The sequence below is a fragment of the Ornithorhynchus anatinus genome, chromosome Y1 (genome assembly GCF_004115215.2).
Source record: "Ornithorhynchus anatinus isolate Pmale09 chromosome Y1, mOrnAna1.pri.v4, whole genome shotgun sequence".
Taxonomy (NCBI): Eukaryota; Metazoa; Chordata; class Mammalia; order Monotremata; family Ornithorhynchidae; genus Ornithorhynchus; species Ornithorhynchus anatinus.
In genome coordinates this window covers 990,144-1,010,996 of record NC_053175.1, presented here as the reverse complement: position 1 = coordinate 1,010,996, position 20,853 = coordinate 990,144, and the positions used below count along the sequence as shown (strand labels likewise).

At 50.0% G+C, this 20,853-nt stretch overlaps 1 protein-coding gene across 3 annotated transcripts in view; it reads right to left on the bottom strand.

Moving 5' to 3' along the window:
* LOC114808649 (mothers against decapentaplegic homolog 5-like) overlaps window positions 1–19,968 on the bottom strand; it is a 64,377-nt gene extending 44,409 nt beyond the window's left edge. The window contains exon 1 of one of the 3 annotated variants that reach the window (XM_029056429.2): window positions 19,708–19,968. The gene's annotated coding sequence lies outside the window, so the exon portion shown is untranslated. Of the gene's footprint in view, window positions 1–18,788; window positions 19,077–19,707 lie in introns of those variants that run through there. The other 2 variants (XM_029056430.2, XM_029056428.2) reach the window with 2 other exon arrangements.
* Window positions 19,969–20,853: the final 885 nt, after the last annotated feature.

The following is a 20,853-nucleotide window of genomic DNA, read 5'->3' as shown; positions in this document are numbered from 1 at the left end:
TCAGATTCCCTTTTAATGATTCCGCTGCATACACTCTGCCACGTTCCCTAGCTAGCAGCTTTCTCCAAAAATAGCAGCAACTCACCAACCAATGTCTTCTACTCCCTACCCCCAAACAGTCCTTTTGTCCCTATTTCTTTCTATTTTTCACTGAGGCTAACAGAATCCTGTATGAACTTTATCCACCCCAGCACTATGTACAGTGCATGACACAGATTAATCACTTAATGAATAACATCATCATTATTATTATGAGCTGGGCCTGGCTTGTGATTTGGACAGCGTAAAGTTGAACTTGATCAGGCATTCTTTTGAGGCCAGAGAGAAGGCAGCAAGGGCCAAAGGAGTACCACTGACTTGGACTTTCCACTTTTCCTGAAAACTAGTCCAGTGAGATTGAAATTTTCCCATCTTTACTAAACAGAAGTAACACAGACCTCACTGCCAAGCAGCCAACTGTGCACAGTGGTTTCACATGTGGGCAATAATCTGAGACGGTTGGGATTACACTTCCCAGGAACCATGAGGCTAGCTATGCCTTATCTCTCCCATGGGGAGTTCATCCACTCTCATAGTTACTACTTCCAACTCTATGTGGAAAAAACATGGGCTTGGGAGTCAGAGGACGTGGGCTCTAAACCTGGCTCCCCCCACTTGTCTGCTATGTGACCTTGGGCAAGTCACTTAACTCCTCTGTGCCTCAGTTACCTCATCATAAAAATAGGATTAAAAAATTGTGAGCCCCAAGTGGGTCAATCTAATTACCCTGTATCTACCCCAGGACATAGAACAGTGCTCAGCACTCAGTAAGCACTTAACAAGTACCATAATAGTAATTATTATTATTATGTGATGACTTCCAAATCTACCCCCCAGTCCCAATCTCTTTTAGGCAGCAAACCCTCATCTCCTTCTGCCTCTCAAGGCAACTTATTCATTTTGCCTTCTTCTCATCTCTCTCACTACTGACCTCTTTCTCATGCTCTTACCCCTGTCTGGAAAACCCCTACACCTCATATCTGACAGTCCACCCTCCTTCTCAAGTTAAACCAGAAGGAGTGTGGAAAGAGCACAGTACTAAAAGCTTGGGAGAATGCAACAAACAACATATTCCCTGCTTCCTCTAATTGACCGCCCCCCCATCTCTCACTCGCCCCTGGAAATCTCATCTCCTCCAGGAAGCATTAAGCTGATAAACTTCTCCTCTCCCCACCTTATTCTTCCCGGCTGCCACTTCATCACTTCTCTCAACCTGTCAAAGGACATACCTTACATAACACATTATTTAAGCATTAACTCGCTATGATTAAACCATAAGAATTGTTTCTTGCCAACAGGTTCAAAAACTTGGAAAATATTTCTAGATTCGAGGGGAGTTTGGCCTGCAGGTGAGTCTAGTGTGGTCACTTCCCATGTTTAATTTCAATAGGACTTAGTACTCCACCAGCTTTCGAGGATTTTCTTTCTACTGCTCTTTCCCAGCTGTTGCCTCAGGGTAAGCACTACTTCCCCAGCCCTGACACGTCAAAGGAAGTTAAGTGGGAAGAAGCAAAAACAACAATCCAGCCACCTACCAGTTCCCTAGAGCCCAAGTCTTGTCTTTGAAATCTGGGCTCTCTTTGGTGTTCCGTGGTCTCACTGCTCAAACGCGGCACAATTTATGGGGAACAGAAATAAGTCCCTTGACCCATCTTCCCCATAATTGTGCTCTCCCCCAACTCCACAGAACACTGGCAGGGCTCCTAATTTCTCCCACATGGGGACCCAGCTCCCAAAAGTGATCAAGGAAATCAACAGCTAAGGAAATCTTTTCTAGCACAGCATCTAGGGTCTATTGAAACACACCTTCCTCTGCTCCCCATTAAATCCGGTGTCCAAATTATTTTGTTACCAAAATTTGAAAACTGGTTTAAAGAAAAAGATGACTAGTATTTAGAAGAGAAAATATGATGTTCATATTGATCATAGTCACCTTTAAATTGCAATTCCCCCAATTCCACCAGTTTACTAAAGTCTCAAGACTTTAGTAGTAGTAAAGGGCATTGGTAGTAGTAGTAGTAGTAGTAGTAGTAAAGAGTAGTAGTAGTGTTATGTTCACTTTCCAATTACTGTCATTACCTACCCCTTTTTACTTCACAGCTCAGGCATCACCCCTTATCCCCCATTAGCTACCTCATCCTTCCCAAAAGAGCTCCAATAGCTCCAGTAGGGGGGTTTAGCAGGAACAGATCCATGTCTGTGCATTTCTTTCTGTCTACCTTCTGACACAGGAAACTTTCAGTCTGAACTTCCAGAGATGCCAAAGAGAATACCAAGGTGGGCAGGTAAGCCCCATAAAAATGTATTTCCTACTCCAGCCTTGCCAACTTCCAAACCCCTCCCTAGTTTTATCAAATATAGGCAATCCAAAATCAAGGCTATTCTTCACTGTCCCCAAGAGTTCTTAGTAAACAAAAAAAACAACAAACCCCAATCTCTCAAAAGAGCAAATTGAAGCATTTAACCCAAGGTAAGCCAGTGCCAAGCTTCAGAACTCTATTGATACAACACCTCTACTACTTGTTTTGTTCTGTTCTGCTTCACTGTCTCCCTCGTTTAGATTGTGAGCTCGTTATTGGGCAGGAACTGTCTCTGTTGCCAAACTGTACATTCCAAGAGCTTGTACAGTGCTCTGCACATAGTAAGCACTCAATAAATACTACTGAATGAGTAAATAGAAATAATTTCCATGAGGATTATCTAAGAGCCTTAAACATACATGAAATGCAGGGTTTGTCCATTCATAGATTATGAGCCCCATGCAGGAGCCTGTCCCTGTCTGACTATCCCCTCCTCCTCCATACCTTATCTCACCTTGGCTTCACGGACTCCGTCCTCTCCTGGTTCTCCTCTTACCTCTCTGGCTGGTCATTCTCGGTCTCCTTCGCTGGCGCCTCCTCCCCCTCCCATCCTTTAACTGTTGGAGTGCCTCAAGGGTCAGTTCTTGGCCCTCTTCTGTTCTCCATTTACACTCACTCCCTCGGTGAACTCATTCGCTCTCACGGCTTTAACTATCATCTCTATGCAGATGACATGCAGATCTACATCTCCGCCCCTGTCCTCTCCCCCTTCCTTCGGGCTCGCATCTCCTCCTGCCTCCGGGACGTCTCCACCTGGATGTCGGCCCGCCACCTAAAACTCAACATGTGCAAGACTGAGCTCCTCATCTTCCCTCCCAAAACCAGTCCTCTCCCAGACTTCTCTATCACCGTGGATGGCACGACCATCCTTCCCATCTCTCAGGCCCGCGATCTCGGTGTCATCCTTGACTCGTCTCTCTCGTTCACCCCACACATCCTATCGGTTACCAAGACCTGCCGGTTTCACCTTTACAATATCGCCAAGATCTGCCCTTTCCTCTCCACCCGAACGGCTACCTTACTGCTACGGGCTCTCGTTATATCTCGGCTAGACTACTGTGTCAGCCTTCTCTCTGACCTCCCTTCCTCCTCTCTCGCCCTGCTCCAGTCTATTCTTCACTCCGCTGCCTGGCTCATCTTCCTGCAGAAACGATCTGGGCATGTCACTCCCCTTCTTAAACAACTCCAGTGGTTGGCCTATCGACCTCCGCTCCAAACAAAAACTCCTCACTCTAGGCTTCAAGGCTCTCCATCACCTTGCCCCTTCCTACCTCTCCTCCCTTCTCTCTTTCTACCACCTACCCCGCACGCTCCGCTACTCTGCCTCCCACCTCCTCACCGTCCCTCGGTCTCGCCTACCCCGCCGTCGACCCCTGGGCCACGTCCTCCCGCGGTCCTGGAACGCCCTCCCTCCTCGCCTCCGCCAAACTGATTCTCTTTCCCTCTTCAAAACCCTACTTAAAACTCACCTCCTCCAAGAGGCCTTCCCAGACTGAGCTCCTCTTCTCCCTCTACTCCCTCTACCACCCCCCCTTCACCTCTCCGCAGCTAAACCCTCTTTTTCCCCTTTCCCTCTGCTCCTCCCCCTCCCCATCCCCTCAGCACTGTACTCGTCCACTCAACTGTATATATTTCCATTACCCTATTTATTTTGTTAATGAAATGTACATCGCCTTGATTCTATTTAGTTGCCATTGTTTTTACGAGATGTTCTTCCCCTTGACTCTATTTATTGCCATTGTTCTTGTCTGTCCGTCTCCCCCGATTAGACTGTAAGCCCGTCAAACGGCAGGGACTGTCTCTGTTGCCGATTTGTTCATCCCAAGCGCTTAGTACAGTGCTCTGCACATAGTAAGCGCTCAATAAATACTAATGAATGAGTGAATAAATACCACCTGTGCACTCTTTCTCTGTGTACTGAATGCAGTAAGTTGTTAATATATGCTACTAAGACTACCACTATCTGGCACACCTCCCCACAGCTGGGTTGAGAACTGGCTGCAGCACAGCAACAACAGCATGGCTGACCCAGAAGTAGTTGGGAACAAACAGGAAGTGCAACAATCCTCACTTCCCAGGGGCTTCCCTCACAGGCAGTTCTGGTCCTTCAGCATCCCAAAGAAGACAGCTTCAACCTACTTTCTCATTGGCCCAACTCACTTCTGACTCCATGGCACCGGGGACATCTTCCAACAAGGTACTCTGAGTGTTATCCCAACCCAGATTGGTCCTGGCCAGATTGCTTTGGGCCGCTCGACCTGGAAACAGCTCTAATTTTCGCACTAAACCCTAACTTTTCCCATTGCTCCCAGATTCAACGTCCCTGGAGGGTGGAAAGGAGGTAGATAGAATCCTACTGGAGAATTTTGGCCTGATTTGCCACCTCAAGGAAATGGTGGAACTGCAGCGTAAGTTTGTCGTAGGCAGGGAATGTGTCCATTTGGTATGCTGTACTCTTCGAAACTTTCAGTACAGTGTTCTTCAAAGAGTGAGGACTCAATAAATACTTCTGGTTGACTGCAGAAGCAAGATAAGGGACGAGGATTGGGGTCGAAGGATTTTGGGTACCTGTGGAGGGAGTCATGGCTTACTATGGGTGATTCAGCTAGTAATATACAAGCCAACATGGCCCAACCCTGGAATGAGTAATAACTGGTAAACTTGAAAGTAGTGGGTTTGAATTACCCTGTCCCTCTAGACTGTAAGCTCATTGTGGGCAGGGAATGTGACTACCAACTCTGTTGTACTGTAGTCTCCTAAGCGCTTAGTACAGTGCTCTGCGCATAGTAAGTGCTCAGTAAATACGATTGATTATGACTATTTCAGCTGAACCAGGGAACCAAGGAGTGGGAAGAGGGACCAACTGGCTATAATCTAGCCTAAGGTTGCAGAATGTGACTTTTACAAGCAGTGTGTTTCTGGCTCACTTATGGCTCCCACAGTTCTTCACTCCTTTTGACTAATGACTTTGACATATCTCTCATTCAACCTGTCACCAACTACCGTGGGTTCCACCTTTACATCATCTCTAGAAACTACTCCATTTCTCCAACCAGACCCCTACCACATTGATCCAAGCACTTACTATATCCCATCCTGTCAACTGCATCAGCCTCCTTGCTGACCTCTCTGCCTCCTGTCTCTCCCCACTCCAGTATACACTTCAATCTGTTGCCTGAAAATCTTTGAAAGAAATATTTGGACCACTTCTCCTCACTCCTCAAAAACTTCCAGAGGCAGCTGGTTACCCGTCTATCTCCGCGTCAAACAGAAATTCCCTTTCATCAGCTTTAAGACACTCAATCTGCTCTCCCCCTACCTATCTGACCTCACTAATTTCCTACTATAACTCAGCCCACACCCTCTGTTCCTCTAACACCAATCTACTCACTGTGCCTCGATCTCATCTAGCTCTCTGCCAATCCCTTGTCCATGTCCTTCCCTCTGGCCTGGACGTCCCCCCCACCATCACAACTGACACACCATTACTCTCTCTCACTGCAAAGGCCTACTAAAATCAGATCTCTGCCAAGAGGACTTTCCTGAGTAATCCCTCCTTTCCCCATACCATTCGCCCTCCTTTCCCTTCCACATTGGGCACATATGCATCTGGGCACTTAAGCACTTTGATACTCACCTCATCTCCAGCCCCATAACACTACTGCCATTTCTCCTATCTGTAATTTATTTTAATGGCTGCCTCCTCCTTTAGAAGACAAACACCTGGTGGCCTGATAGAATATCTACCAATTCTACTGCATTGTAGCCTCCCAAGTGCTTAGAACAGTGCTCTTCACTCAGTAAGCAATCAGTAAATACCAAATACTCACTACTGTCTTCAAAACTCTCCATCACCTTGACATCTCCTACCTCACCACCCTTCTCTCCTTCTACAGCCCAGCCCATACACTGCGCTCCTCTGGGTGCTAACCTTCTCACTGTGACTCTTTCTTGCCTGTCCCGCCTTCAACCACTGGTCCACTTCCTACCTCTGGCCTGGAATGTCCTCCCTCCTCAAAACCGCCAAACTAGGACACTTCTCCCTTCAAGGCTCTACTGAAAGGTCACCTATTCCAAGAGGCCTTCCCAGGCTAAGCCCCTCTTCTTCTCTGCTCCTCCTCCCCTCCCCATTGCCCTGACTTGCTCCCTCTTCTCTATCCCCTCCCCGCTCCAAAGCACCTTTATATATATTTTCCCATTTATAATTCTATTTATTTAAGGATGTATATATATCTGTAATTCCATTTATTGATATTGATGCTACTAATGCCTGTTTACTTGTTTTGGTGTCTGCCTAGAAGGTGTACCCTCTAGACTGTGAGTCTGTTGCTGGGCAGGAATTGTCTCTGTTGCTGAATTTTACTTTCCAGGTGCTTAGTACAGTGCATAAATGTAGTACATAAATGCGATTGAATGAATGAATAATAAGTTTGTAGGGAAACCTTTCTTTTCCCCTTTTACACAACAGAATCTCCCTTACTCAGTCAATCGTATTTATTTAGAGCTTACTGTGTGCACAGCACTGCAGTGAGCACTTGGGAGAGTACAATATAAAGACAGCCCACAAGCTTAGAGTCTAGAGAGGGAGACAGATATTCATATAAATGAATACATTTCAAATACATTCATAAGTACCATAGGGCTGAAAGGGGGGATGAATAAAGGGAGCAAGTCAATGCAGAGAGATGGAAGAAAACGAAAGTCAGGAAGAAAAGCTTAGTCAGGGAAGGTCTCTTGGAGGAGACGTGCCTTCAATAAGGCTTTGAATGGGAGGAAAGTAATTGTCTGTTGGTTATGAAGAGGGAGGGTGTTGGAGGCCAGAGGCAGGATGTGGGCGAGAGGACAGTGGCAAAATAGACGAGATTGAGGTACGGTGAGAAGGCTAGCATTAGAGAAGCAAAGCATGTGAGCTGAGCTGTAGTAGGAGAGTAGGAGGAGAGGTGAAGTAGAAGGGGCCAAGGTGACTGAGTGCTTTAAACCTGATGGTAGGGAGCTTCTGTTTAATGCGGAGGACGATGGGCAATGACTGAAGGTTCCTTAGGAGAGGGAAACATAGCCTGAATGTTTTTCTAAGAAAATGACCTGAGCAGCAGAGTGAAGTATGGAGTGGAGTGGGGAGAGACAGGAGGCAGTGTGGTCAGCAAGGAGGCTGACAGAGTAAACATGGCATTATAAGTGCTTGGATTAACATGGTACCATTGGCTGGAGAGAGGAGAGGGGATTTTAGAAACATTATGAAGGTTGAACTGACAGTATTTAGTGATGGATCCAATATGTGGGTTGAATGACAAAGAGGAATCAGGATAACACCAAGGTTACGTGCTTGTGAGAAGGAAGGCTGGTGCTACCACCCACAATGTTGGGAAAGTCAGGGAAAGGACAGGATTCAGGTGAGAAAATAAGGAGTTCTGTTTTAGACAAGTTAAGTTAGTGGTGACCATGGCAGGACATCCAAGTAGAGGTGGCATGAAGGCAAGGGGAAATGCAAGACCGCAGAGAGGGAGAGAGATAACATACCAATGTGCTTTCTGTTGACTTCAGCTGAGCAGTTTCTCAAGGGTTTGGAAGCCTTCGGACCAAAGGGTATTTGCCAAAGTAAAGGTGGGAGGAAAAGTTCAAAGAACTCCAAGATAGGAAGCACAGAGGGAGGAAGAGAAGACATAGGGGCTTTTAAGAAGGTGGAGGATGGGGGCCGACAACATGCATGACTGGGATATAAGGTAATAGTGATGACTGGCACTTCTTGATCGGTGCAAAAATCAAATATGAAACCCTCCAAAGGGTACCTGGGTTATCAACTCTGGCAACCTGATTCGTCTACTGCCATAAGGGATTACCAGACTGAGCCCTCACCTTCCCTCTGCTCCATGCTCTGCTCTTCCCCCTTCCCCTCCCCTCAGTACTGTGCTTATTTGTATACATTATTTATTACCCTATTTATTTTGTTAATGAGGTATATATCTCCATGATTCTATTTATCCTGGTGATGTTGTCTTGTTCTGTTTGTTTTGTTTTGCTTTGCTGTCTCTTTCCCCCATTTAGACTGCGAGCCCATTACGAGCATGAGTTGTCTCTATCTTTTGCCATATTGTACATTCCAGGCGCTTAGTACAGTGCTCTTCACATAGTAAGCACTCAGTGAATACTACTGAATGAATGTATGACTAAACGGTCACTCTCTGCCAGTGTTAGCAAAGGTAAAATAGGGAGTGTGATCTTTAGGTATATATATTTTGTTCTGTAGATGATTTAAATTTTTCCTTCAATCAGTCCAAAATTGATGGAATGGGCTTCATTAATCAAAGTATTAATGAAGCAAAGTCCGTCAAGCCAACGTATAGCTCTTTCTTCAACCCATGAAGAGACCACAGAGTCAATTATATTAAAAGTTACAGATTGAATCTCAACTCCCGTAAAAAAAAAAAAGGCAGAAGGCAGCTCGCAACTCTATCTAATGTATCGAATCGGGCAGTCTTCACTGCAAATCATCTGGCTTGAGTTCCTAAAGACAACAGGAAACAGATAGGTTTCCCCAGGTGTAATTATGGCCGTAGTCATAATGCCCCTTCAAGGTCAGCCAAGGATTAAAAACCGAACTGTAGGGGAAAGCGGGATTTACTTGCCTCTGAATTTACCTGCCAATTCTTCGGAATGCAACTCAAAATCACACTCCCAGAAAAAGGTAACACAACAATGAACAGCAAGCTGACTCAAGCTCCATTAGGAGCAGAATTCTACTCCTGTCTCCTGCCCAAATTAACAGCTACCTTTGCCTGAGGGAAAAAAAACGTTCCTAGCCATCCATTTCCATGTCACCCAGCACAACTATGCAGACTCCAGGCAGTGAGATATTGCAGGAGACTGGAAGCACTCATGCCAGCTAAAATCTTTCCATTTTTAAAGACTTTTGCGTGCTCTCTCTTCCTCTGTAATCTCAATTAAAGACTACTCCATTTAGAGGTGGGTGCATATTACACCAGAGGAGGGCTGACTCTCTGTGACCACTTCAGTTTGGCTCATCTGTCTAGATGTATGCCCTGTTCACAGCAGGCTCATTTTGGAAGACGACACTGCTGGTGGAAAGGCCTTATCCATGTGGGCAAATGTGGCTGGAATGACTGCTGTACCACAGACACTCCCTACTGCATCACGTGCCTGTAGATAGGGTTTTGCTTACCTAATGTATCTGTTCCACACTAAGCCGCTCTGTTCTCCAGCCCGCCTCTTTGCAGCCTAATCTTCCCGCAAGCCTTTGCTGGAGGAAAGCCACCCAACTCCTGAATGTAGTGCACTGAACTGGTCTGACTGCTGTTTCGATTCCAGTGCACTCGCTGCTCCAAATAAGCACACAATAAATACCACTGATTGATCAATTGACCAAGAGTCCATAGCTCTCTCACTTTGGTTAGAAAAATACAAAAGAGAAAAAAATACAAAAAATACAAAAAAAAATACAATCAACCAACGTATGGTATTTATTGAGAACTTACTGTGGGCAGAGCACTGTACTAAGAGCTTGGGAGAGTCCACTACAACAGAGCTGGTCAGGCACAGTCTCTGCTCTCAGGGGGCTTTCAGTCTAGCAGGGCTCAATAGTGTCTCTATATGTCCTCTGTAGTTTTTCTTCAGAGGACTGCTGCAAGACGGTGCTACAGATCCACCTGTTTATCAAGGTACGGTGGAAAAGCTGTTAGAACCTAGAAACTTCCGGCACACCGACTCTCTAACTTGCAGAAGAGGACGGCATAATAACTGGCTCCTAATGAACCAGAAAGGAGGTACTGGGTAGAGGATTTGGAAGAGAAGTGTAGGTGTTTGACAAGGAGAAGGATCAAGTTGAGTACAGGTGTTTGGGCTGGAAGCAGAGGGGGTGGAAGAACTGAAAGAGTAAAAGGGAATCGTAATCTGGTGAGGACTACATGGGGGTTGGTTGCCAGGTGGTATAGGTGGGTTTAAGATAGAGTTGAACAAAATCTGCCTAAGCAACTCACTGATTATTTGGGAAGGTACACTATGGTTATTTTCTTTCGGTCTTCCTTGATTTTTACAAGTTCTACCTGTTTCCCCTTAGGAAAAAAATGTATTTTCTTCATGTTCTCTGGAGGCAAAAGGAAAAAAAAGACTGCGTCCCAGAAATTCAAAACGCTTTTTGAAAAATCCCATGTACTCTACACTTTGCACTTTCGGTTATTTCCACCTGCTTTGGGGGGTTTTTGGATGAATTTGTACATTTGGCAATACATACGACATGAAACCTATTAGAAGTGCCAGAAAACCTACTAAGAATGAAGCATTATATTGGGTAGGAGGGCAATTTTACTCATCTAATGTGACTATGACCCTACCAAATTTGGCAGGTTATAAAAGATAAAAATGGGATCTTCCATTTCATTCATTCCATCATATTTATTGAATGCTTACTGAGTGCAGAGCCCTGTACTAAGCACTTGGGAGAGTACAATACAATAATAAACAGACACATTCCCTGCCCAGTTGGAGCGGGGTGTGGAGGGGCGACCTGGGGGGGAGACAGACATCAATACAAATAAATAAATTAGAGGTATGTACCTAAGTGCTGAGGGGCTGAGAGTCAAGCAAACCCAGCCCAGGGGCAGAGGGTGGGCTGGGGTGGGAGGCCAGACGATTTCCATCTATACTCCTTCCCTTGGTGAACTCATTAGTTCCCACAGCTTCCAACGACCATCTCTATAAAGATGACAGACAAATCTACATTTCCTCCCGATCTCTCCCCTTCCCTTCAGGCTCTTATCTCCTCCTGCCTCCAGGACGTCTCCACCTGGATGTCTGCCAGCTACCTAAAACTCAACATGTCCAAAACTGAGCTCCTTATCTTCCCTCCCAAGTCCTGTCCTCTTTCTGACTTCCCTGTCACTGCGGATGGTATGACCACCCTTTCCATCTCTCAAGCCCGCAAACTTGGTGTCATCCTTGACTCGGCTCTCTCATTCGCCCCACACATCCAATCCGTCACCAATGCCTGCTGGTCTCACCTTTACAATATCACCAAGATTCGCCCTTTCCTTTCCATCCAACAGATTTTTTATTGGTACAAGCTCTCATAATATCCCAGCTGGATTACTGTGTCAGCCTTCTCTCTTATCTCCCTTCCTCCTGTCTCTCCCCTCTCCAGTTTATTCTTCATTCCGCTACCCAGATCATCTTCCTGCAGAAGCATTCTGGGCATGTCACTCCTCCAGTGGTTGCCTATCAACCTCCGCATGAAACACAAATTTCTCACTCTGGGCTTCAAGACTCTCCATCACCTTGCCTCCTCCTCCTACCTCACCTCCCTTCTCTCTTTCTACCGCCCAACCCGCATGCTCTGCTCCTCTGCCACTCACCTCCTCACCGTCCCCCATTCACGCCTATCCCACCGCCAACCTCTGGCCCACGTCGTACCGCTGTCTTGGAATGCCCTCCCTCCTCACTTCCACCAAACTAACTCTCTTCCCCTCTTCAAAGCCCTACTGAGAGCTCACCTCCTCCAAGAGGCCTTCCCAGACTGAGCTTCCCCTTTTCCCTCTGCTCCCTCTCTGCTCCCCCTTCGCCCTCTGCTCTCTCCCCCTCTCCCTTCCCCTAAGCACTGTGCTAATTCGTCAGCACTGTGCTCAATATATTTTTATTACCTTATTTATTCTGTTAATGAGGTGTACATCTCCTTGATTCAATTTATCGTGATTAAGTTGTCTTGTTTTTGTCTATCTCCCTGATTAGATTGTAAACCCGTAAATAAGCAGGGATTGCCTCTATGTGTTGCCGAACTGTACAATCCAAGTGCTTAGTACAGTGCTCTGCACATAGTAAATGCTCAATAAACACTACTGAATGAATGAATGACTGGATCGAGGCCCAGACAGAAGGTTAGCATTAGAGGAATGAACCGTGAGGAGCCAGGCTGTAGAAGGTGACTGGCCAAGTGAGGTAGGAGGGGGTAAGGTGGTGGAGTAGCCAGTGGCTAGGAGTTTTTGTTTGATGTGGAGGTGGATGGGTGACCGCTAGAGTGTTTTGAGGGGCGGACTGACATGTCACATTCTGTTCTGAAATAATGGAAACCTTTCTCAAATTTTCAGTGGACAATATGCTCATCTATACCCCTCCTTACTGCTAGTTTCGCAAAACAGGCCCATTTGCAAAGCCTCTCCCCCAGCCCCAGATACGCTCCCGCCCCCACCCCCCACCCCCGGCCAGCAAATGACAAGACAGAACACAAGACTTCAAAACTTTTCCAAAGGAAAGATAAGGTAAACAAACCGCCTGGCCCGCACCCTCCTCCCCCACCTCCAACACCACAGCCCTTGGCCAGAACCACTGGCCAGAAATGAATGCCTTTTTCAAATCTACAGGCAATCAGAAAACAATGTCTCTACAATCGAGATATGGATCCGGCCCGGGGTAATCTGGGCATCCTCCACTCCAGGCAGGCCTATCGCAAGGCGTCCTCCCTCGGTGTGGCATCGAAAACCATCAAGAGGGGAATCAGAACATGGGTTTAACTCCAGGAATATGTTCAAAATACATACTCTCCCTCTCCAACCCTGCGACCGAATGATGGTTTAAGAACCAGGTCTGCTCGCTAGGACCAACTCGAGTGGGATCTGCTGGGGACTAAACAAAAAAGGTTGAGTACTCTGAGCCTGGACAAACTTTCAGAAGAAAGTTGGGCGGGGGGGGGGGTAGAAAATGTCATCATAAGGCCAACTGGGCATTTGGGGCTGAGAAAATGAGGCCCACCACCCGGCTCTCCTTTTTAACAATTCCACCGATCCATTGGGGAGGACCCTGATTCTCACTCTCTGAAAGAGCCTGCTTTGGGTAAATCGTGAGGATAATAGCAACCGTCCTTTCTCCTTGGAAGCGTGAGTCGGACAGCAAGCGCAGTCATATCTGCCTGACTGCTCCTTTGGCAGGGTCTGATCTCCCATATCATTCACCTCTACCACCCCCTCCAGATACTTGTAGCCGTCATCTACCACCCTCCTGGTCCCACCACTGACTTCTTCAACCATCTTGACCCCTTTCTCACCTTCCTTCTACTTCTGTCTGCCCACTCTGACCCTCGGAGACTTCAACATCCACATGGATGTACCCAGTGACTCCTCTGCCACCCACCTGCTACCCCTCCTCGGCTTTGCCGACCTCCTGCTCCACCATACCTTGCGCACTCACCGACTCAGTCACACCCTCGATCTCGTCATCTCCTACCACTGCACTACCTCATCCCTGAAAATCCCTCTCTCTGACTATAACCTTCTAAACTGCCTCATCTCTCACACTCCCTCTCCCTGCAAATCTTTGCTACCGCCCCACAGAGACCTCCGCTCTCTTGATCCCATCCAACTCTCCAAAAGCATCTCTCCCCACCTTGCCCCCCGACCTCCCTTCCCACTCTCGATGATCAAGTTACCGCTCTCAACTCCACTCTCTCTACTCATCTCAACTCTCTCGCCCCCACTTTGCCTCCACTGCTCTTGCTCCACTAACCCGCAGCACTGGGTCACTGCCTCTCTCCGCCTCCTACGCTCCAATGCTCCAGCTGCTGAGCACTGCTGGCGAAGGTCCAAGCATGAAGCTGACCTTATCTATTGTAAATTTATGCTTTCCTGCCTTAACTCTGCCCTCTTCTCAGCCAGGCAAAACTTCTTTTCTTCCCTCATTGACACCCATGCCTGTCACCCCCGCCAATTGTTCCGGACCTTTAATTCTCTCCTCAGGCCCCCTGTTCCTCCCCCTCCCCCATCCTTCACCCTCAACGATCTGGCCACCTACTTCATCACGAAAATTAACACAATCAGGTCTGAGCACCCCAAAGTCACCCCTCCCCCTTCTGCCTCCCCCCCACCAAACCCTCTCCCCTACAGAGGCTCCTTCCCCTCTGCCTTCAAAAATGCCCACGTCTCCCCCATCCTAAAAAAACCCGCTCTTGACCCCACTTCCCCCTCCAGTTATCGCCCTATCTCCCTACTACCCTTCTTTTCCAAAATCCTAGAACGAGTTGTCTACAATCGATGCTTAGAATTCCTTAACTCCCATTCTCTGCTAGACCCCCTCCAATCTGGCTTCTGTCCCTTCCACTCTACTGAGACTGCTCTCTCTACGGTCACCCATGACCTCCTTCTTGCCAAATCCAATGGCTCCTACTCCATTCTAATCCTCCTTGACCTCTCTGCTGCCTTTGACACTGTCGACCATCCCCTCCTCCTCCATACCTTATCTCACCTTGGCTTCACGGACTCCGTCCTCTCCTGATTCTCCTCTTACCTCTCTGGCCGGTCATTTTCGGTCTCCTTCGCTGGAGCCTCCTCCCCCTCCCATCCTTTAACTGTTGGAGTTCCTCAAGGGTCAGTTCTTGGCCCTCTTCTGTTCTCCATTTACACTCACTCCTTCAGTGAACTCATTCGCTCTCACGGCTTTGACTACCATCTCTATGCAGATGACACGCAGATCTACATCTCCGCCCCGTCCTCTCCCCCTCCCTTCAGGCTCGCATCTCCTCCTGCCTCCAGGACGTCTCCACCTGGATGTCGGCCCACCACCTAAAGCTCAACATGAGCAAGACTGAGCTCCTCATCTTCCCTCCCAAACCCGGTCCTCTCCCAGACTTCTCTATCACCGTGGATGGCACGACCATCCTCCCCGTCTCTCAGGCCCGGAATCTCAGTGTCATCCTTGACTCGTCTCTCTCGTTCACCCTACACATTCTATCCGTTACCAAGACCTGCCGGTTTCACCTCTACAATATCGCCAAGATACGCCCTTTCCTCTCCACCCAAACGGCTACCTTACCGTTACAGGCTCTCGTTATATCCCGGCTAGACTACTGTGTCAGCCTTCTCTCTGACCTCCCTTCCTCCTCTCTCGCCCCGCTCCAGTCTATTCTTCACTCCGCTGCCCGGCTCATCTTCCTGCAGAAACGATCTGGGCATGTCACTCCCCTTCTTAAACAACTCCAGTGGTTGCCTATCAACCTCCACTCCAAACAAAAACTCCTCACTCTAGGCTTCAAGGCTCTCCATCACCTTGCCCCTTCCTACCTCTCCTCCCTTCTCTCTTTCTACCACCTACCCTGCACGCTCCGCTACTCTGCCGCCCACCTCCTCACCGTCCCTCGGTCTCGCCTATCCTGCCATCGACCCCTGGGTCACGTCCTCCCGCGGTCCTGGAACGCCCTCCCTCCTCACCTCTGCCAAACTGATTCTCTTTCCCTCTTCAAAACCCTACTTAAAACTCACCTCCTCCAAGAGGCCTTCCCAGACTGAGCTCCTCTTCTCCCTCTACTCCCTCTGCCATCCCCCCTTTACCTCTCCGCAGCTAAACCCTCTTTTTCCCCTTTTCCCTCTGCTCCTCCACCTCTCCCTTCCCATCCCCACAGCACTGTACTCGTCCACTCAACTGTATATATTTTCGTTACCCTATTTATTTTGTTAATGAAATGTACATCGCCTTGATTCTATTTAGTTGCCATTGTTTTTACGAGATGTTCTTCCCCTTGACTCTATTTATTGCCATTGTTCTTGTCTGTCCGTCTCCCCCGATTAGACTGTAAGCCCGTCAAACGGCAGGGACTGTCTCTATCTGTTGCTGACTTGTTCATCCCAAGTGCTTAGTACAGTGCTCTGCACTTAGTAAGCGCTCAATAAATACTATTGAATACTTTCCCATCTTTCCCTGCAGTATCCTCAGAGGAGATCTCCTCCCTCCTCACAAGTGCCACCCTCTCCACCTTTGCGTCGGACCCCATTCCCGCTCATCTTATAAAAACCATCACGCCTTCCCTCCTCCCCTCTTTAACCTCTATTTTGAACCACTCACTCTCCAGTGGTTTCTTCTCCTCTGCCTTCAAACATGCCCACGTCTCCCCCATCCTAAAAAAACCCTCTCTTGATCCCACTTCCCCTTCCAGTTATCGCCCTATCTCCCTAGTACCCTTCCTTTCCAAGCTCCTAGAACGAGTCATCTATACTCGCTGCCTAGAATTCTTTAACTCCCATTCTCTCCTGGACCCCCTCCTATCTGGCTTCCGTCCCTTCCACTCTAATGAGACTGCTCTCTCTAAGGTCACCCATGGCCTCCTTCTTGCCAAATCCAATGGCTCCTACTCTATCCTAATCCTCCTTGACCTTTCAGCTACCTTTGACACTGCAGACCATCCCCTTCTCCACACCTTATCTCACCTTGGCTTCACGGACTCCATCCTCTCCTGGTTCTCCTCTTATCTCTGTGGCCGTTCATTCTCAGTCTCCTTCTAGGCTCCTCCTCCCCCTCCCATCCTCTAACTGTTGGGGTCCCTCAAAGGTCATTTGCTCTCCCAGCTTCAACTATCATCTCTATGTAGATGACACACAAATCTACATCTCCACCCCGTTCTCTCCCCATCCCTTCAGACTCGTATCTCCTCCTGCCTCCAGACGTCTCTTCCTGGATGTCTGCCCGCTACCTAAAACTCAACATGTCCAAAACTGAGCTCCTTACCTTCCCTCCCAAGCCCTGTCCTCTTCCTGACTTCCCTATCACTGTGGATGGTACGATCATCCTTCCTGTCTCTCAAGCCCGCAACCTCGGTGTCATCTTTGACTCGGCTCTCTTGTTCACCCCACATATCCAATCTGTCACCAAAACCTGCCGGTCTCACCTTTATAATATCGCCAAGATCCACCCTTTCCTCTCCACCCAAATGGCTACCTTACTGCAACAGGCTCTCATAATATCCCGGCTGGATTATTGTTGTCAGCCTTCACTCTGATCTCCCTTCCTTCTGTCTCTCCCCGCTCCAGTCTATTCTTCATTCTGCTGCCCGGTTCATCTCCCTGCAGAAGCACACTGGGAATGTCACTCCCCTTCTTAAAAGTCTCCAGTGGTTGCCTATCAACCTCTGCATTAAACAAAAACTTCTCATTCTAGGCTTCAAGGTTCTCCGTTATCTTGCCGCATCCTACATCTCCTCCTTTCTTTCTATTCCCCAACCTACATGCTCCGCTCCTCTGCTGCCCACCTCCTCATTGTCCTCCATTCTCGCCTATCCCACTGTCGACCCCTAGGCCATGTCCTCCTGCTGTCCTGGAATGCCCTCGCTCCTCACTTCCACCAAACTAATTCTCTTCCCCTCTTCAAAGCCCTACTTAGAGCTCACCTCCTCTATGAGGCCTTCCTGGACGGAGCTTCCCATTTTCCCTCTGCTCCCCCTGTACCCCCTTCACCTCCCCTCAGCTAAACCCTCTTTTCCCCCCTTTCCCTCTGCTCCTCCCCGTCTCCCTTCCCCTCCCCTCAGCACTGTGCTCGTCCGCTCATTTGTATATATTTTTATTTCCCTATTCATTTTGTTAATGAGATGTCGATCTCCTTGATTCTATATATTGCTATTGTTTTAATGAAATACACATCCCCTTGATTCTATTTATTGCTACTGTTTTTGTCTGTCTCCTCCGATTAGACTGTAAGCCCGTCAATAGGTAGGGACTGTATCTGTTGCCGATTTGTACATTCCAAGCGCTTAGTACCGTGGTCTGCATAGTAAGCACTCAATAAATACTACTGAATGAATGAATGAATTTCAAACCGGTCGCACACGACGGGGACGGCCTCCTTCAGAAAGCAACACCAACGGGAGGGAGGAGGGGAGTGAAACAAAATATGAAAATGCCCAAAACCAAAGGAAAAAAAACCCCACCCGCCCCATCCTTCCGCCTGGTCTAGAAGGGAGCACCTCCCGTCAACCTGGGATTTTCCCCAAACGCTCCGGGGGAACCGTCCGGATCTACCGGTTGGACGAGGCGAGGCGGCCCTCGCGCCACCCGGGCGGCGTCCGTGGCGGCCTCTCGCGCCCTCCGGCGAGGTCGCGCCGGGTTGGGGAAGCCCATCCCCGGCCTCGACCCGTGGCTCTACTTCCAAGAGTCACCGGGCCCTCGACGCCGGCCTCGCACCGTGAACGCGCGGCCCAAGCCCCCGCCCCCCAACGGAGCCCCTCGGCCGGGGCTCTTTTCGGGAACCGAGGTCGATTCAGGTCGCGCACCTCTCCGGGGCATCCTGCCGTGCTCTACCCTCCGTTCCCCCCCGGCCGACGTGGAGCCGACGGCTACCGGGGCTCAGCCCGGCCTGCCCACGCGCCGTTAGCGAGCGGCCTCCCGGAGGCCCGGCGCTCCCGGAGGGGGGGCTTCGGGTTCCTTCTGGCGGCCCGCTCGGGGGCCCTCGGAGGTGGTGGCCGGCTCCCGGCCCCGGCCGAGGCCCCGGCTCGGCGGCGCTTCCCGGACCCACGACCCGGCGGGGGCGGCCGCCTCGGGGGCTCCTCGGCCCTACCGCCGTCCCCTCCGCCCGCCGGCTCCCTCCTTCGGTCCCCCCGGCCCCGCGCGTTAGAGCCGGGGGCCCTGCACTCACCAGGCCTCGGCGGAGTCCCGCGGCGACGTGGGGAGGACGGGGGAAGGGGAGCGAGGAGGAGGCGGCGGACAGCGCCGCTAGGCTTCTCAATCAACTTTATTAGTAGCCCCGCCACGGACACGGGCCGCCGGCGCTCGCTCACTCGCTCCCCTGACCGACCGGCCGGCCGACCGGCGAGGAGGACCCGGATGGTGGTGGTTGGAAGGGGCGGGAAAACCAAGCCGGGGGAAGCGGTCCCAGACGCCCGCAGAGCCGTAGGGCTTCGGCGCATGCGCCCCCACCCTCCGCGCTCGGGCGCGCCGAAAAGAGCTCGCCGAGGCGGCGGAAGGCGGAGGCCGCTAGCGGACCGCCCGGTTTCCGCACATTTCTGGGAGGCCGGCCGGGCCGCCACCGGGCCGCCACCGGGCCGGGGAGTCGGAGGTCATCCGTTCGAATCCCGGCTCTGCCGCTGGTCAGCTGGAGGAGGACTTTGGGCAAGTCGCTTCACTTCTCTGGGCCTCAGTTACCTCATGATGATGATGGCATTTGTTAAGCGCGTACTAAGTGCCAAGCAGTGTTCTAAGCGCCGGGGAGGATATAAGGTGATCAGGTTATCCCACGTGGGGCTCCCAGTCTTCATCCCCATTTTCCAAATGAGGGCACTGCGGCCCAGATAAGTGAAGTGACTTGCCCAACGTCACCCAGCTGACAGATGGCGGAGTGGGGATTCGAACCCATGACCTACGACTCCCAAGCCCGGGCTCTTTCCGCTGAGCCACGCTGCTTCTCTGTAAGCCCATTATCGGGTAGGGATGGGCTCTCTCTGTTGCCGAATTGTCCATTCCGAGCGCTCGGTCCATTGTTCTGCACTCAATAAATACTATTGAATGAATGAATGATGAGGAGGAAGACCTATTGATTATTAATAAGCATTACTGACCTGCACAGGTGGATCTTCCAGGAGAAGGCGGCCCCCTGCTCTAGGCCGCTTCCCACTTTCCCTGGGGAAAAACTGGGAGAAGCGGGAAGCCCCAGGGCGTCACTGGTTTTCCTGCCCTGACTAGGGGGGTCTTCTTGTATTAGGGGGAGGGGGTTCCCCTTCCCTGCCACCCTGTCCCTCGTCGGTGGGTTGGCAAGGCCCAGGCAGGACTGGCAATGGGGTCGAGGTCAAACCAGGCCCCCAACCCGAGGCTCCCTGAGGGCTCACCGTCCTTGGGCCGAGCTAAGGGGGCGAGGGGCGGGCCGTCATAAGGGCCAACAGTTGGACACCGACCGTTGCAACGGTGGGAACGATCGGGGCGTCAGGGTTGAGGCATGTGGCCGCAGCGCCCTCGGTCGGCGGGAAAGAAGTGAAGGAGGGAGGGCGCAGTGCCGTCATCTGGAAAGTGGGCATGAAGACCGTGAGCCCCACGAGGGGCAAAATGATCACCTCGTATCCTCTCCAGCGCTTAGAATAGTGCTTGGCACATAGTAAGCGCTAAACAAATGCCATCATTATTATTATTATTATTCCCGTGAGGACGCCAACAACAACAGCAGATGCAGACACCCCGAATTCAAACTCTCGGGGTCTAACCTGCTCACCTCCCTCCTCACACACTAGTGATAACCAACTTCCTCCTCAGGGCCCACACCCCCGAACTGGACACCTCCTGGGTACATTCACAGTGGGTGGACAACATATCTATCGAGTATTTTAAAATGGGCTCTCTCCAGCCCTCTGTACGGTGCCCCGCACATAGTGGGGCGCTCAATAAAATGGATCGATGGCACGGCGCTGTTCCCAGAGTGCCCAGAATAACGTCGAGCATCTATTGGGTGCACGGTGCTTCCTTGCATGCCCGCCTACGGAACGACACCGAGCTCCCACTGTGTGCACAGTGTGCACTCGCTACAGTCCTCGAGACTCTCAGCTCGCCTTGGGCAGGTACCACAGATGGCCGTGTCGTACCCGCCCAGGTGCTTAGTACAGTTTGTACACACGGTCAGTGCTCAATAAATATGAGTGGCAGACTATTCTAAACGTCTGTGATGTACACGACGCCACCGAGAACCTTCTCCGTTCAAGAGAAATCCCTGGCAGAGT